Source organism: Triturus cristatus, chromosome 7 (genome assembly GCF_964204655.1).
Source record: "Triturus cristatus chromosome 7, aTriCri1.1, whole genome shotgun sequence".
In the NCBI taxonomy this organism is placed as follows: Eukaryota; Metazoa; Chordata; class Amphibia; order Caudata; family Salamandridae; genus Triturus; species Triturus cristatus.
In genome coordinates this window covers 1301336111-1301354364 of record NC_140590.1, presented here as the reverse complement: position 1 = coordinate 1301354364, position 18254 = coordinate 1301336111, and the positions used below count along the sequence as shown (strand labels likewise).

Below are 18254 nucleotides of genomic sequence, written 5' to 3'. Positions count from 1 at the left end.
TGGGCGGAGGACGCTGAATGGGTGGAAACATCCGGAACAATCCCTTAAAGAATTGCTGAATCACTCTAGATGAATAGAGAGAGGAAGAGCCGTCCAGGCGAAAACGAGAAATTGCTGCCAAAAAGACTTTTAGAGTGGAATGAGACAGCCCTGACTGTGCCAACTGCAAAAAGAAAGGCAGAATCTGTGCCGGAGAAGCGTGCACTGGGTGGAAGTTAGCAGACGAACACCAATGACAGAAGCGTTTCCACTTTAGTTTGTAGGTCTTCACCGTGGAAGGCGCCCACGCCCTGGCAAGAACCTCTCTGCAGGCAGGCGAAATATTCAAGTGAGCAAATTCAAGGTGCTCAGGTTCAAGGCCGACAATCTGAGCGAACTGGGATTCGGATGGCAGATCCGACCGTTGTTCACTGTTAGAAGGTCCGGCCGGGGGCGAAGAAGGATGGGCTCGCATTGTGAGAGGAGCAGTAACTCCGAGAACCATGCCTGCCGAGGCCACCGGGGAGCAATCAGGAGAATGTGACATGGTTGTCTCCGCATTTTCCACAACACTCGAGGTACCAGAGGGATTGGCGGAAAAGCATAGGCAAATATCTTGCACCAGTCCATCGAAAGGGCATTTCCGCACGACCTGCTGTGGGGAAGCCAACTTGCGTAAGACTGGCATTTTCTGTTCTGTGGAGTTGCAAAAAGATCCAAACCTGGATGACCCCAGAGGCTGAAGACGACGTCCAGAGTCGGCTGATGCAACTCTTACTCGTGGGTTGAAGACGCGGACCAGCTCAGAGAATCCACCAGAATGTTGGAGATGCCTGGTAGGTGGACTGCTGTGAGCGTGATCTGATTGAGTATGGCCCAATCCCAGATTTTCTGAGCTAGCTGGGAAAGCAGCGGAGATTTGGTACCGCCCTGCTTGTTTAGATAGTGCATGCTGGTGGTGTTGTCCGTTTGAATAAGCACTGATTCCCCTTGAAGCAGAAGTCGGAACGATTTGAGTGCAAGGAAGATCGCCATCAGTTCTAACCTGTTGATGTGCCAAGAACGTTGGGACAGGTTCCATTTGCCTTTGATGGACAATCCTTGAAGGTGACCGCCCCACCCTTCCAGGGAGGCATCCGTGGTAAGGACAAGTTCTGGAGCCTTTGCCAAGAAAGAAGTGCCGGCTGCGATGTTGCGAGGTTGCGTCCACCAGCGCAGAGTTTGTTCCATGCGAGCGGTTACGAAGATCCGGTCGCTGAATAACCGGGGACCTGACGCCACTGCTTGTCCAGTTCTTCCTGAATTGGACGACTCTTCAGTCTGCAATGCGGGATCAAAGAAATGCAGGAGGACGCCATCCCCAGAAAGGACTTCAAGATGCGGACTGAAACGGACCGTTTTGATCTGATGTGAGCTGCAGGATCCGTTTCTGCCGGTCGTCGGAAACAAAAGCCATGGCCATGGAGGTATTGAGAGTAGCGCCCAGGAAAGTACTGTGAAGAGCTGGCGTGAAATGAGATTTTTGTATGTTGACTGACGGTCCCAGAGAGTGGAACAGAGTCCGACAAAACTCAGTGTCTAAGGATGCCTGATGGTAAGACAGACTTGATGAGACAATCGTCCAAATATGGGAAGATTTGAATGCCTCGCAATCGTAGATAGGCCACCACTGGGGCAAGGACCTTAGTAAAGACCCGGGGGCGGAGCGGAGCCCAAAGGGCAGAACTCAGAATTGAAAGTCTCTCTGGCCTACACGGAAGTGCAGGTATTTCCTGTGGTGTGGTAGAATCGGCACATGGAAATAGGCATCCTGAAGATCGATTGTCGACATTAAGTCGTCTTGCGAGAGGAGCTGAAGAATTTCCCTCAGTGTAAGCATGCGGAAAGTCTGATCCTTTAGAAACTTGTTCAGAGCCCTCAGGTCGAGGATAGGGCGCCACTCTCCAGACTTCTTTAGCACGAGGAAAAAACGGGAATAGAAACCCAGCCCCTTCTGAGTCTTTGGAACAACTTCGATGGCCCCTTTTATGAGCATGAGTTTGATCTGTTGGAAACGCTCCTTGAGATGAGCAGGAGGAGGACCGGTTGGGGGGGGGTGTTCTGAGGGAATTTGATGAATTCTAGAGCATGGCCTTTTGAAACAATGTCCAACACCCAACGGTCTGAAGTTATTAGTGACCAATTTGAAAAGAATTTTGAGATTCGTCCTCCAACTCGGAAAGGGGGGGCCTTGAGAGGAGGGGGGTGTAAGCAAAGAAAGTCATTGTTTTTTGGAAGTGTTTCCTCGATAGTTAGACTTTCCCCTGTAGGACTTGTTAGTCTGTTGTCAATAAGACTGTGGGCTCTGGGAGGAAAAACGCTGATTTCCTTGACTGTATGAGTGGTATTGTGTTGATCCGCCACGAAAGGAGGAGGTGGTGCTGCGTCCGCGAGCACCCCGAAAAGGCTGTCTTTTAAACTGCAGCGTGCCAAGGGAACGAGCTGTGTCTGTGTCCTTTATTGTTTGGAGCGCCTCATCCACGTGCTGGCCAATCGACGACTCCCCATCAAAGGGCATGTCAAGGATCTTCGCCTGGACTTCCTGACGAAAAGAAGTAGAGCAAAGCCAACCCTGCCTCCTTAAAACAGCTGCCCCAGCTAGCTGGCGAAAACCAGTTGAGGCGATATCCACAGAGCAATCGATGATCTCTGAAGATGCTCTTTCTCCCTCCTGAAGAATTTTGAGAGCGTCCGCTCTAGAGGGTTCTGGGATGAGGTTGATGAAAGCCGCCATGTCGGACCACATTTGGCGGTCGTAGCGACCCAAGATGTTCAGGGAATTCGCTGCCCTGACAGTTGTCGAGGCCATGGTTGAAAATGTTTTCCCAATGGCATCCAAGCGACGCCCATCACGGTCAGTTGGAGAGGTAAGCGTAGACGAGGGATTCTTTGAGCGACGTTGTGCCGCCTGGGTGATCACGGAATCCGGCTTTGGCTGGGATACCAGGCAAGCGGAAGGAGAGTCCGGAGCCTTATATTTCTTCTCCAACCGTGGGAGAACTGCCGGAATTGAATTTGGTGTTTTCATCAATTTCATACCCTCATTCCAAATGAAGTCAACTATGGGCACGGCCCGAACCCGTTTCGGCGGCTGAGTTTTAAAATCATATAGAAAACAATCCTCCTCTCTCACGACCATTGGGAGATGAAATCGCTGTGCCGCCCTTTCCATCAACTGATGGAAACCTGTAATATCAACAGGAGGAGAATTCACTGGTGACCTCGGAGGCGGAGAAGACGTATTGATCTGGTAATCATCCCAATCGGCCATAGTGTCATCGTCATCACCCAGGAGTTCACCGTCTTCTGTATCCGGAAGGACGTCAGCGTCACCCTCTGCAGGAGGTACTAGTAAAGGAGCGGATGGTGTTGGTTCCACCGGCGGCTTAGGAGGAACTGGAGTGTTCGGAGGCGCTTCTCGTGGAGAGCCATGGGAAGAAGATGGGAAACGGCAATTGTAATCTTCTAGCATAAATTGGAGATTAGAAATGAGGGATAATGGCAACTGTGCCATCGGAATCTGCGCAGGAGGTTCCTCCTCTTCCTCCTGATAGAAATGGTCCTCCTGGTCCTCATCGTTGAAATCTTGACATTTTATGAAAAGTTCCGATGGACTGCGAGCAGCCCGGAATATGGTATGAATGTCATCATCCGAGGCAGAATCATTCTCATTGCCAGAGGGAAACAGTTGTGGCGGTGGTTGAGTGGCCGGTGGCACTGTAATGGATTCCAAAACAGCGTGATGACGCTGTAAAAGCGAATCGTCGACAGGAGCAGGCGTTGGCGTAGAAACAGGCACCAATGGAAGAGATGCCAAATTTGGCGTGGACGAGAGACCTGCCGTCGACGAAAGAGCCAACGCCGTCGACGAAGCCACCATCGACGAAGCCACCACCGTCGACGAAGCCACCACCGTCGACTAAGCCGCCGTCGACTAAGCTGCGTCGACTAAGTCGCCGTCGACTAAGCCGCCGTCGACTAAGCCGTCGTCGACTAAGCCACCACGGTCGACGAAGCCACTGTCGACGAAGCCTTAGTCACCGACGACGACGAGGATCTCCTTTTCTTGATCGTCGATGGAAGATTTAGACGTCGACGGGACAGCCACAGGTTTCTTCGTCGTCAACGAAGATATCGGAATCGTCGATGAGACAGCTTTCAAGGAGACACAAATCACCGTTGACGAAGATAGCGTTGACGAAGCCGCCGTTGACGGCATAGGGAATCTGCTGGAAACCGTCGTCGACGATGTTGTAGAAGCAGCAGATTTCGTCGACGGTCTGACACGTTTATGAGTGGAAACATGCGCTGGGAGAGCCACAGACGCCTGAGAGTGAGATCTCGGGGGCGTGGGCGTAGCAGCAGTGTGTGTTGGCACCTTAGTAACCTCCAAAAGGTGAAGCTTTCTCTTTTTAAGCAAGGGGGAGGGCAAGTCCTGCACACTGCTATGCTTAGAAGAGGCTCCAGTGCGTGCAGAAGCCACACTTTCGGCATCAGAGAGAGGATTATCTGTGACCTTCAACTTCTGTAGCCACAGAAGGAGGCGGCCCTCTCTATCCTTTAGAGTCTTCTGTGAAAAAGTCCTGCAAATTTTACAGTTGCCTACCTGATGGTCAGGGAAGAGGCAGTGTATACACTTTTCGTGAGGGTCCTCTGAATAGAGCCTCAACTTCCCACAAGAAGCACAAGGACGGAAAAGAGACTTCTTACTTGAAGACATCAGGAAAAGTTGAAGAAATCCAAAACCAGAGAAAAAACTGAGCAGAGCTCAGGGAGACTCCCTTCACACGACGTGCGGTAGAAAATCTGAGGGCCTGAGCCTCTGAGGAGAAGGTTCTAGAGTGTGCTTGCGCCTGATTGGCTGGAGTTTGGACTATAAAAACGACATGGATATGTCAGTAAAGTGATTCCTTTTTCAATGCTTTCCTATGTGTCAATGTTATCCTATGGTACTTTTGACTTGGTATGTTATTTTAAACTATATAATTTTTATTCATATATGTATTTTATTCTTATATATTTATGTATGTATCTATATACATGAGGCTTATTGCTTTTTATGTACCGTGGGACTCCCACTTCGACGACAGGGAATATTCAAGCATGTGAATCTATGAAAGACACCCCAATACTGGAGAACTCCAGGGGTCCCGCCCAGAGGACGGACGTCATCCATTATAAGCCAATAGGACCGGGGAAGAAGGGTTCGAGCGGAGAGCCAGAACCTGGAAGAAGAGGAGTAGAACCCGAGGAGAAGCGGGAGGATGGAGTGAACCGAAGGAACGAAGAACGAGCTGTGTTGCTGCTAACGGCGAGGGGAGAACCAGAAGCAGACGAGCCAGGAGGCCAACGACAAGGTGCCGCACCCCACCATGCCCCAGGAGGAGCGTGGCTCCAACAGGTACGGGAGCGGGTTGGATGGGGAGGCCGGCGAAGACTGAAGACACGTCCGTTACCCCCTCACATATCCCAGTTCCTTGCAGCCCATCACTGAAGTAGGATTGACAGATTGTGGTCACTGTGGTCCCTCACTCCCTCCCTACACTAAGTTGCCTTTTTTACCGCCCTCACGAACGCTTACCTTTTTTTCACATGCCTGAGAGCCCAGAGGATAGTCGAGAGCCACGAGGGGAAGTGGACCGAAGACGCCTGCGAAAGTTAACAGGAGAGACAGAAGTCGCCTGTGGAAGTTAACAGGAGGGACAGAAGACGCCTGTGAAATACAACAGGACTATAACCTGCCTATTGTCTGTGGAATATAAACTCTGGCATCTCCCTAGAAAAGAGTGGTTAAAATAAAACCTAAACTTACTCGATCCCGTGTGCTGTTTGATCCTTGTGACTCGTCACATGTAGATACCTCTCTTGTAACTGCTTCCTCTCTTTTCTTTGTCCATCTACTTCTCCATCGATCTACATCTCCCCATTTCTTCAAAAGGTGTATCAATTCCTTTATTTGTAACCTCCTTCCTGACGCATTCAAGCTTTCCAAGTCTTTTTCAGTAAATTCTGATCTATAGGGTTTTTGTAGTACTTTTGACTTTTCTATATCTATTCCAAATTCTAAAGCGACTTCTGCTATTTTCTCATGTAAACTCTTTGTCCTCCAGGTTACATTTTTTAAACAGAAACAAAAATTCTTCATCTTCATATGAACCTAGCCTATCAAGACTTATTGTACCAATGATCACTTCTTCTAAATCCACTTTTAATTTGCTTACATCTAATGTTTTTGGTTGGGGTTTCTTCTTTTCTAATCCTTTTGCCCATTCCTCCAGATCTTCAGGAGAAAATCCAGCAGAACTACCTGCCACTGGAGTGACAGTTGATACCTTTCTTCTTGCAACTATGGGTGAAATTCTTTTTGGGGTTTCAGTCATAGTCTCGATATTTGGGAGATTCAATAACGAAACATTCGACTGCCACTCACTAATTTGATCGTCTACCATGACTATCACCTTTCTAGCACTATTCTGTGAGACTACCACATTTTGTGATTTTGGTGTACCTCGTTTATCACCATACAATGGAATAACAGGACCAATAGTTACTGGTCCAGTCAGTGCTTCCGCATTTAAGCCTAACTGATCTATTTTCTGAATTATCTCTTCTTTAGTTTTGTTCAATGCATCCCTTTCCTTTTCTTGTGATGCTCGAATGACTGTTGAATCATATAGAACTTGTGGAACCAATAGAGTTCCCATCATAGGGACGCTTGGAGTTGTATCTCTAGCACTTTCCTGATAAGGCGGAGGTCTTTTTACTAAAATATCCTCCAATAACTCATCATCAGATTCATTACACCCTATTCCTGCCACACCTAGGTGTTTCGTTTTTCTTTACATTTGCTCCCTTCTTGATCTTCAGCCATCAATACTGGATACAAACCCTCTGTTACCACAGCTCTTCTCCATCTTTTCATCTGATCTCCTCGAGTCTCAAATGGGTATCTCGGTAAAAATCCTCATTTCTCCTCTGTATTTCTCACGCTCAAATGCCTCAACTTCCCATTCTTCCAAAGCCTCATACTGTGTTAACCTAGGATTCGGTTCTAACGAATTCATCCTATTTCTTAAATTCTGAAGAATTCTTACATTAAATGTACCATGTTCAGGAAAAGCTAAAACAACATCATCTTTCATATACTCCACCCAATTTTCCAACCATACACACGTATGATATCCACTTTCCACCATCATATAGGAAGCAGGCGTATTAGGGGGTGGCATAAGAATTCCCTCCCTAGTTACTATGCGCTTGTCCTTCCTAAAGAAATTCTTGATCTTATTAATCAACTTCATTTTCTCGTTCTTTTATTTAGTTTACTCGACAAAATCCAAGAACTCTTCCGTGTTCTCACTAAACCTATTAGCCAACATTCGTCCAATTCCTACGCGACTCACACCAACAATCCAATCAAGGCCCACCACGCATTCCCTTCTTCACCCAATACCAGAACTCTACCTGTCTACTGACCAATCAGAGCTTACAACACACCCACTTGTCTAACCAATGCCAGCGCGGCTCTTGTGACATCAGTATTACTCCTTCTACTGACCCTCCCTTTACAAATGGCAGTTTTCTCACGCCCGCTGCTTCAACCAATACCAGCGCGGCTCTCTGTGACGTCAGTCTGACTCCAGCTACTGACCCTCCCTTCACAAGGTAATACAATAATGTATTTTCTAGTTTTTTTCTTTATAAAAAAATTCTTGTTAGTAACAGCGTAAAAACAGCGCTACTCTGTCTGATCCGCTAAACCAAAGATAGTTTCACCACTCGCTACAAAGGAAAAAATTCCTTCCTGTCACTATGAGTACAAAACACTGTTTACCCTTCACTTAAGCTCGGGGAGCACCTGCTACTCCTCTAGGGATACTCCTCCTTTGGGTAAGGCCAAAGCTTCACAGGCGGGCCCTCTGCTGTCACTCTCACTCTACTCTTATACAATATATTCCCTACTATAATACTGGCAGCCCTACGTAGCTTCTCAGTATTATGACAACAGACGAGTAACCTTCTGCAGTGTGATTTCAATTAACCACACTCATCTAAATTCCATTCCCGGGATTCCCAGGTATCTCTGTACCTGTGCTTCCAGACAACATAGAACAGGACACTAACTCTTTGTGATAAACATATAGTCAATTAAATAATCAGCAAACTAATCTATAATAACCATCACTCTGCTACCAGAAAAAGTGATCCAGCGAAAAGCCAGGATGAACATTTCACAATCATCAAATTACTCAAAAATGGGCCCATATACACATTCAAGTTTCCTGACCGTTTCGCTGGGGGTCAAGTTTTATTTTCTCCTTGATCCAAGTTAGTCAATGTCTAACTAACTTTCACAGATCAACACTCTTCCTTTGGTCAATGGACCATTAGTCGAGTAGTTGATGGTGATATTAACAAAATACTTAATTTATCTTATGCCCCTCAATAAAATAATCACAGACTCCGGGTAAGATTCAATACATTTTATCTAATAACTCATTCAAAATGAACGCTCATTTGTACAGATTCACAGTGCAAACTCCATCAACTTTCATGGGAGAGAAAAATTCATTTATCAAATTACATTCAAATTACAGACACATTCAACTATTTTAATGCATTAGGAGTGATAGATGAAGAGGCAAAAGACATAATAACTCATACATTTGCAAAACATATGCAAATTGAAGATAGAATAATATTTACCAAAAGGACTGGTGGAGGTCACCTGATTAAGAGTCAGGAGACAAAGACTATAGGACAGGTGCAGGATAGTTACTACACTTCTCTAGAACCCCGACGCACCGAGGTGCACTCTCTCTTACACTCTCGCCCTCCTCGATATTCTTCAGCAAATCTTCAATCTAATCAGGCTGTCTTTCAGGATTGAATCTTCCTAGTCTGTTCTCTTCCAGCAGCAGCTCTCGCCTACACCTCACTCAGCATCTACGTCAACCTCTTTCTTAACTTAAATCACTGTAGTTATAGTCTTTATTTCTGCATGTCCATGCCTCAAAAGTTGCATATTTCATTGGACCATGGATTGTGATTGGGCAGGGGCAGGGGAGTTGTCATCTCCTCATGCCGTCATTCTCGATTTCTTAATGAACTTTTTTGTCTAACAAACCCTTCCCATTTAATTTATTCATTTTTCTTCTTCATTTCCTTTCACAAACATTCAAAGAAACATATTAGATAAAAATGTATATGTAGTTCTACAGTTGAAGAGCATACCCAGGCGTCTGTCCTTGGCTCTTGGCAGCCTGTCAATGGTCTGGTCAGCAGGTCACTTCGAAACTTCAGCGTGCAGACTCAACTTGTGTTACGTTTTAACCGCCATCTTTTCCCTTGGCTTAGCACATCAGGCCCAAACGCACACTATTTAATAGAGGAATCATACACAGATGTTAATTTCTCAAATGTGTTACTATAACTGTTCACCACCCACTTCTACGCTATCCCATCTTACTTTCTTCTTTGTTAAGCAAAAGCATTAGCAGCGACAGATCTCTTTAAATTCAGGAAAGCATATGCCAGGCACGCGGTGCCTTGAGACCTACAGTTAGTAACTCTTTGCGCATGCGTGAGAGTTTCCCTCTCACATGGGTTAATCGCATGGTTATTTGCGCGGTTCTGGTTCGCAAAAGCGCACAACAATTTTCGGTTTCAAGCGGGATTTCAGTTACATAGCAATTATGCTTTCTTATTTAAGCATGCATAAAAACTCTTTTCCCCATATGTAAATGTTGTGTGTATGTTAGTTTTCTTTTATCTACGATTTCTTATTTTAGTACCTGTTAATGATCCGAGCAAGTTTCTTTTCCTTGAATCCCTGCTCCAGGGGAGGGCTACAAACGGTGAGAGAAGAATAAACGTCACAGCTACACAAAGCAGTATTCCAATTCTTCTTTAGGCTGCGTAATCTTGGTAGAAGAGATTAGTTTTCAGCCCCTTTCTGTAGCTGTAATGGCCCTCCTTATCTATCACTATGGAGTTCTCAACCACATCTCTGGGAATCGTGTTACCAGAGTTTTGCCTCCATTGCATATTTGTTCAAACAACGCTGTAGTGCAAGTTGACCACGTCCCTGAAGGTCATTAACGATATGGTTTCCATTCCTGAACTTTTGTGCGCAAGTCGAGTTGTAGCCCTGTTTCACTTACATTGTTCTAAGAAGATTAACACCTAAAAACCATGATCTGTAAGTAAAATGTTCGGGACTGGAGATGATGTTCATAATGACTTGTTTAAAGTGGTCACCTTAAGTGAGTGATTTTACTTTTTGCTGCAGATATCAGGTAACAGGTCGCTTTGAAGTAACAATTTATTTTGCTGGTGCGTTTAGGGCCTTATGACTGGCATGCTTGGGGAGATGTTCCTAGCATCTTCATGGCTATCCTTTGTTCCTCAGGGTGCCAAAGTACGGATTTTAACACTGGAGTTATCTGGTAAACCATACAGGTCCAGGAATAGTCTAACTGCTAAGCTTTAGACTGGGTGCAGTTCTATCAGAATTCTGCTGAGCGCATTCACTTAACTGTGTGTACTCGGCCAGAGCCGTGTGCTTGGAAAAAGAACAGAGATGATTTCAATATGATCACCATGCTCCAGACTTTGCATAGTGGTTCAGAGGAATACCAAACAGCAGCTGGTCCAGGCCGACGTTGCCAAACACAAACACCTTCCTCTTAGAACAAGTGAAACATAGTTTGCTTCCCCTCATTCACGGTGATCTGTGATAAGTAGACTGATCTGCCGTGTGTTTCACGAGGTCCTTCCCTGTGTGGAGGATTATCTGGGTATCATCCTCATATTGCTGAGAGGGAAGATTCCAATGGTCCATAAACACGTGGCAGGGTCGCCAGTATGACTTTCATTCATCCCACTCAGTGCTCGCCCACCCTTTTTGGCCACCAGTCACGCTCTAAACGTACATTTCATTCACAGAGGCTTTCATTTCATTCTTGTGAATTAAGTAGCCACCAAAAAAGATCGCAGTTTTCGGGGATCTGGCAAGTTATCTAACAGGGTTTTGAAAGTTTGGTTGCGCGGGGGGAAGAGTCTGTGATACCAATGTACCGACATGTGACTGACTCCAGTCTAAACCTAACAGTCCTCCATAGGGCAACCAACTGGCAACAGAGCAAATTCTGGACAGTGACAGTAAAAATGAAGGACACAAGTTCAAAATTCAGCCTGAAAGGACATTTTTAGAGACACATCTGAGGACGTTTCGCCATTACAAAGTAGACAGCTGACAGAAGTACAAGCCAAAATTACACATTGGAGTGTTAAGCAAACGTTCACAAATAGCTGGACAGATTTAAAGATGAAAAAACTAGTAAACAAACACTACAGGCAGATTTTGACAGCTGACATAAGAGGCAGGTTTCACAATTCTACACCAGTATAATGAATAACAGGGCCAGAAGCATCACTTTGTTCCTGAACATAGACTTAGAGTTCAAAGGCAGTAGCACTATTAGAGTGTGTGAAAAAGAGAGAGAAATTATTGTGAGAAAGGGGAAAGGGCTATATGCTGAGAGGGAGAGACAGAAGGTTGGAACAGTGAGAGAAAAGTAAAGCAAGCGAAGGCCTGTGGGCTGAAAGACAAAACAGATGGTGAAAAGAGAAAAGATGGCAACAGAATAATATGGAGCAGAGAAAAGAGCAAAAAACAGATACCGAAAGATGGTGAGAGCGACAGAGAAGGTTGAAAGGAGAAAAAAGGTAGATTGGACATATAAAAGGTAAAGTAGGGGGAACCAAGAAAAAGCATGTGGGGGACAGACGAATGGCTAGGTAGGGGAGAAGAGGGAACAGATAGAGAAAAGGGAAGCAAGAGGTGAAGAGGTTGAATAGGGAGTGAACAGAGAGATTATATGAGGGTTCACTTTGTAACTCGCATATCAGACCTTTTAATCCCAATTCCAATGCACCATATCTTTGAAAATATGGTGCTACTCTACTCTTACGCTTTCATGCGACGCAGCAGAGCATCTTTACTTACTGCACTGTGTTGCATGAAATGTTAGTAAATATATTCCTCAAAGATTTGGCACAGGTGTCCAGACTTAAATTTTGTCTTGGACCTTGTACAGTGCTCCTCTGCCTTTTGGCTAGGGTTGCGCAACTGAAACAGCATATTTATACATATAGGCAGAAAATCACTGTTAAGAAAAGGCTATTTTTCAAAGAATGAGGAAGAAGTCCATCCAAGGTTCCAGCCAGGAAGATTTGTCTGGCAGGTTACAGCGTGGCACTAGAAGATTCTGGAATTAGAACACATCAGTCAACCTTTGTAGGCATTTCTCCTTGAGCTAACTGTTCTCCATTAACTGGAAATGTTGAAGTAAAAACTTTACAGAAACAGAGATTACAATACAATTAAATATCTTCGTTCATCGCGTATGCTTTCCAATCATCCCGTTCCACAATAAGCTGAAGTGCTTTTACCTCAGGCCTGGGGCACTGCACAGGCCACAGGAAAGAAAGATATGGCCCTGACAGGGCTGGCTTTAGTGTTAGTGCCAGATGGTGTGAGAATCTCTGCTGTGGAACGCCCCCTACCGGAACTCCTCCAAGCATTCAATCAGTGCCACCCTCCAATGATGCCCCTTATCTCTACAGAGACCCTCTCTCGTGTATGGCTAATTTCTTTTACCCTGCTAATCATTCCAAGTATGTAGGGTAGAGTAGGGTGTTGGACTGTGTTATATTACACATATTATGCAGACACGAAGGCTTGTATAAGTGTGTAAGCCAATGTATAGGAAAAGTTGTTTTTAAAAAAACAGAAGAATAATGGTTACAGACATACAGAAAAATGCATTAAGTACATATTGCTCTCGTTGGCTACTATCACCTTACAGATCTGTTCCCTGCCAGTATTAGCTACAGGCATTGCGATGCATTCCAATATCTCACAGGAGGCTTAGTTGCTCGACAGCATTTATAGCAGACGTCCACCTTAAATTGCGTCTCCCATAGCGATCCATAAACGCGAACACATCAATCCTAGAACAACATGGATTAGGGACTCCTTCCACCCCCTACCTTCTAGGACTGCTCTGTGGGAGGTGGACTGCTAAATATATCAGTGGTGTCAGATTTGTCCGGGGGAGGGTCCGCAGTGTATGCCAACAAACAGTGCGTGAGAGGACCCCAAATATTTCTAGGCCTCGAAGTGCGGGGGAGCGTCTCCGCGTGTATTGCAAGTTGCTCCTGACAATATACCATGTCATCCAACCATTCCTTAAATTTAGGGGCGTGCCCTCTACCCCACCTACAGGCTACTCTACGTTTTGCTAACAATAAGGAGAGTGTGATGTAGCGGCGGTATGATTTAGGGATTTGTTTAGTGTAGCCTAGGAGCGCAGTCAGGGTATCACATTGTAACGCTAGAGACGTCATGTCAGTTAGAGCTGCAAATATTTGCACCCAGTATTCCATCACCCGCGGGCCCTCCCAGGACAAGTGCAGGAACCCAGCCCCCGGACTGCTGCATCTATCACAGTGGTCTGTGTCCCGTAACCCAAACCGACACATCTTGGCTGGGGTACAGTATACTCGCTGTAGGAACTTGTAGTGGATTATACGTAGCCTGCAACTAGCAGATATGTGTGCAGTTTGTGAACAACAATATTGCCATTGTTCATCTTGTTATTTCATTGCCCAGATCTGCAGTCCAATGTGCATGGGCAGCGCTGTGGGGCTCCTCGTGCTAGTTGGAGGGAAGATTTATTAAGGGTCAAGAGGGCAGGGGGCTGTGCACAGAACCCCGGGAGCCTTCACGGAGTGAGCGAGGGAGTGAGTTAGGGACAAAAGGGGCACCTTAATTTGAGCCGGGGTGTCTGGGAACGCTTGCTCTAAAAATGAGGGAAACAGATATGTGAGCCATGAGAACCGAGGCTGAAAGTTTAACAGATTTACTTAGAAGGTGCAACTTCAAGACAAAGGCATAAAATACAAAATACAGAATCCAGATAGGCACATGGATTAGTTGGTATTTCCGTATTAAAACTATTGTACTGTCTGAGAGAGAGAAAGACTAAACCTCAAAGACACCTTTATAAATGCATTATGAGAAACATAAGTTACATCAAGGAAAATGTTTTCAGCATGTAAAACACTTTTACCTAGGAACACTCACGTTTACCCAAGAGTGAGCAATCCTGCAATTACAATACAAAACATTTTAAATGCAAAAGTGAAGAGAACAATGGTTAACAGAACATGACATTCCATATAGGTAAAACAGAACAAGATACTTTAAACAAAGCAGAGCAAGACACTTTAAGCAAGACAAGACAAGAGCTCTTAGCTCTTGGGGAAAAACCTACACAGCCTGTTAACTACATACAGACAGCGAGGTAGTCCGCCGAGGATTGTGTGAGCTCCCATTTTATATGATTTTTAGGCTAGGCTATGAGAAGCGCCTACAATAACGTCATCTCACGCCACTTCTACCTCGTCACTTACGGTATGGTTCTAATATTTTACCATACATGGTGACGCCCTTTCCAGTAACTGCGGTACGTGAGCTAGGTGAAAGTTCATATCTCAGGCAAGGCGCCTGCCGTAAATTGCATGTGCAAGCAGAAAAATGGGTATTGTACGGGAATTCTATATATACATGTATAAATCTCCTATGTTCTTTAGCTTGACACATCTGCGGTGGCCACTTCCTTAAAATATGTACTAGCCAAGGATGCAGCCCATTGTATGTCGAAAGACCAGGGGGATGTTGAACATTGGTTAGCGGACCCCATCCCGCTCTATGGGATGATACACCCACCCCCTCACACACGGGACACTGCGCCAACCACCCTCACAAGCACGGTAGACGCCTGGCATTATATTATGCACACCCTAGAAGAATCGACACTCTACTCCTCAGTTTTACCCCTGTCGTACCACCCGCGTCTCTCTCTACTGCAGGAAACAGGCTTCCGACAACTATGCAATCGTGTACACATTCCGACCTGGGGAGAGCTATTCCACAACGGTATTTTCTGCACATCAGAGCAGTTCTTCGGGGACGTACGTCCCACCTCTTTGGATCTCTTCTTATATGTGCGTCTGCGACAAGGCATGCGTGCTATTCTTCCTAACTTACCCCAGGAGCCCGCAAACCTTAAGCCACTCCATCAGTTATTGCAAACTGCAAGCCACAGGCATCTGGTGTCCAACTTGTATCGGACGAATCGAGCGGAGCGTGAGAGAGGGTAGATTTTGTATCATAGGGGGCCCCAGGCCCGTTCTGTCCACACCTGAAGTATGAGACCCTTGTCCTTGCCCTGCCAGCCTAATTTATAGGCCATATTAAATTGACCAGCGGGTCCTGTGTTACTATATGACAAATACCCTGGGACATCCCGTGACAATGCCCGCCCCCCGGCGTCCCCATACAATAACATATCTCCCTTGCGGGTCTATGATCTCTCCCTGGGGTGTCAACGGCGTGTGTCTTTTGATGAGTATTGCTGTACCCCGTGCATAGGAAGAGTATGAGGAGAACAGTCTGAACTGCCCATTTACCCGCAAATGAAATAGGATGTTGTGGGCTAAAGTGTGTTTCCTGTATGAATGCTATACTAATTTTATGGCGATCTAGGTATGTAATTTTCTGTCTATGCTTCCTGGGGTCCCCTAGCCCAAATACATTCCAAGACAGAATCCCCAGGCGATTATCAGGTATCTAGTCAGCCATACTGCCCATCGGTGACAGTGTGGGCAATGTGCAAGACTTTACTTGCCGCGCTTAGAACAATTGTGCGAGCATTGTATTGTTTGTCTGTAAATAGTAGAACCATTACTAAACTCTGAACGATAACCCCCCCTACCTCCCCCTCCCACTGAAGCATCCCGAACATGCCAGAAAATTACACCCCTCCCTATCCCGACAACCCCAAACTACCAGAGCAATTGGAGCCCGTCTGGGTAGATGTGAAACTGAGAAGAGGGCCCTCCCGAGTGGGGACTATATCTAAGTGGCACACGAGTGTCACTCACTCCCTCGGGGGTGTGGGATGACGCTGTCAACACCAGTGAGGGAGTGAGGGCGCCCGGTGTACAGTACCTTTCGACTCCAATGCCAGACCTGGAATATAAAGTTGTCCTGTTCAATGTCCTGCAGAAAATGTCAAACATGCCTCAAGAATCAAAGTCAAAGAATATACCCTTCTCTGGTGTAAGCATATCAGCTCCCCTCGACAGGCCCTGTCAGTATATGTCCGAGGTAGCTAGTGTTGGTGAGTCGTCAGTGGAGTGTGATGCTTTATTATGCCGTTTTAGCTGTTTCAGGAAGTCTTCGGCCTGTTGAGGTTTTGTGCAGAAAGGTTGTTTACCTTGATAGGTAATGCGAAGGCGGGCAGGATATAACAGTGCATACTCTATTTGGGCCTGTCTCAACTTCTGCTTTACCGAGAGAAATGGATGCCTATCTTCCTGTACAGCAGCGGTGAAGTCCGGATAGATGGTGAACGGCACCCCCTCATAGTGCAGCTGTTTCTGCTCCCGTGCCACTCGAAGGGCAACATCACGGTCCCTGTAGTTTAAGAGACGGGCTATGATGGGACGTGGGGGATCTCCCACGGGGGGTCTATGGCCCAAAGAGCAGTGCGCTCTCTCCACCACGAGTTGAGAGGAGAGGGCCTCCGCGCCTATCACCGCCAGCAAAAGTTTCTCAATGTATACCTCCATTTTGCCCGTGTTGGTACTTTCTGGTATGCCTAGGACCCTGATGTTATTTCTGCGACTCCTCGCTTCGATGTCTTGGTTTTTGGCAGCGATGACTTTTAATAGCTGGTCCATTTGGATTACTGAGCTCTGTATAGGTGTGTTGGCATCTTCTGCGTCCGAAATACTCCTTGATCCTTTCCTCATGGCCATCAATTTTACGAACAATATTGTCCATGCGCGTGTTCATCACATCCATTTTGTCGGCAATAGCTGCAATGCCTTGCCGGACCTCCAACAAAATGGCCTTCATATCGTCCTCAGGTTCGGCGGGGGGCTTCTAGGTATCCGCCGCTGCGTTAATGTCGTCGCTCTCCAGGTTTGTTCTAGTATTCTTTTTAGTTTCAAAGTGGATCCGAGGCTGCCTAGCATCCGGCGTCCCCATTCTGGTAGCACACAGGTGGGTGACTTTAGGCACTGTTGTGGTACAGGGCAAGGTGCCTCGCTACTCTCGTCAATCTGCGTATCAGTAGTGTTCCTGCTAGTCGGGGTATCCGTGTAGTGCTCAGGGCAGAGTACGCTGTCTAGCGTAGTCCCTTCCGCAGTGTTTGTGCGGTTCCTCGCCTCCTCGTGGTACCACCACTGTCAGCCACGCAGACGTCAGCGCCGACAAGGTCGCGCCTATAGCAGGGCGCAGAATCCCAGATGTCTTCCCTTTGCAGGGCCCACAGCGCGCGACGACAGCACCTCCACGGCCCGTGCTGTTCTCAGCATGTAGCTTGTGTGCGCGCTGTATTATGGCCAATGCCGACAAGAGTAGCGGCGCCACACCACCAGCTCCCGCAGACGTATGGCGCCTCCACGAATGCTGCACAGCAAGCGCCGCGTTCCGTCGTCTACTGCACCTTAAATGATCCGCCCGTCTTCCGTCCACCTTTCGCTGCGCTTCTCAACAGGTTGGCATTGTGCCCGAATCAGCACCTCCTAAGGCTCTGCACCTTGGAATCCTCAGAGCGGGAGACAGCCGAGGCCTGCGCTCCTCCCCGAAGCCACGGCCCTTCGCAATCCGATCCTGTCGCACCCCAGGCCTCATGGCGGTATGTGTGATCACCGCCTCCCTCAGCCACACTTTGATGCCAACTCGCTTTAATCTCTGCAGGCCACGTATTGAGCGCAAATCTATAGGGCCATGCTATTTAACATTCCTTCACTTTAAGCCTGAAGCCCCCTCAATATCGCAGCAGCAGGCCGTCAGGTTAGCTGAAGAATATCTGCTGTAAGCAGGGGGTCACATATACAGCGCGACGCAGTGCCGGGTGTAGCTTCTTGATGGCCGGTCTGCCACCCGATCTGCTTACTTATCTCTCCCCCTGCTAGGTCATCGGTTCCACTGCTGCCCAGATCCAATGTTTGCGGCGAATGTCGCGGCGCCTTTAGCCGCGCTGCAGCGCAGATCCACTCATCAGGGTAGGCGAGGCCTGCGTGCCTTGTGGTCACTACGACCTCGCGCAGGCTACCTCTGCAGAGTCGCCGCTCCTAGTCGCTCTGAGTCTCGC

General features: G+C 46.9%; 1 protein-coding gene and 1 long non-coding RNA gene across 2 annotated transcripts in view; both read right to left on the bottom strand.

The window, feature by feature from the left end:
- Window positions 1-18254, bottom strand: part of LOC146811941 (ADP-ribosylhydrolase ARH1-like) — a 127451-nt gene that overhangs the window by 42562 nt on the left and 66635 nt on the right. The gene's annotated exons all lie outside the window — the stretch shown is intronic.
- LOC146811942 (uncharacterized) lies at window positions 9185-13075 on the bottom strand. Its single transcript, XR_014966805.1, has 2 exons — window positions 9813-13075; window positions 9185-9396 (listed from the first exon to the last, which is right to left on the bottom strand). It is a non-coding gene; the product is annotated as an uncharacterized LOC146811942 (long non-coding RNA).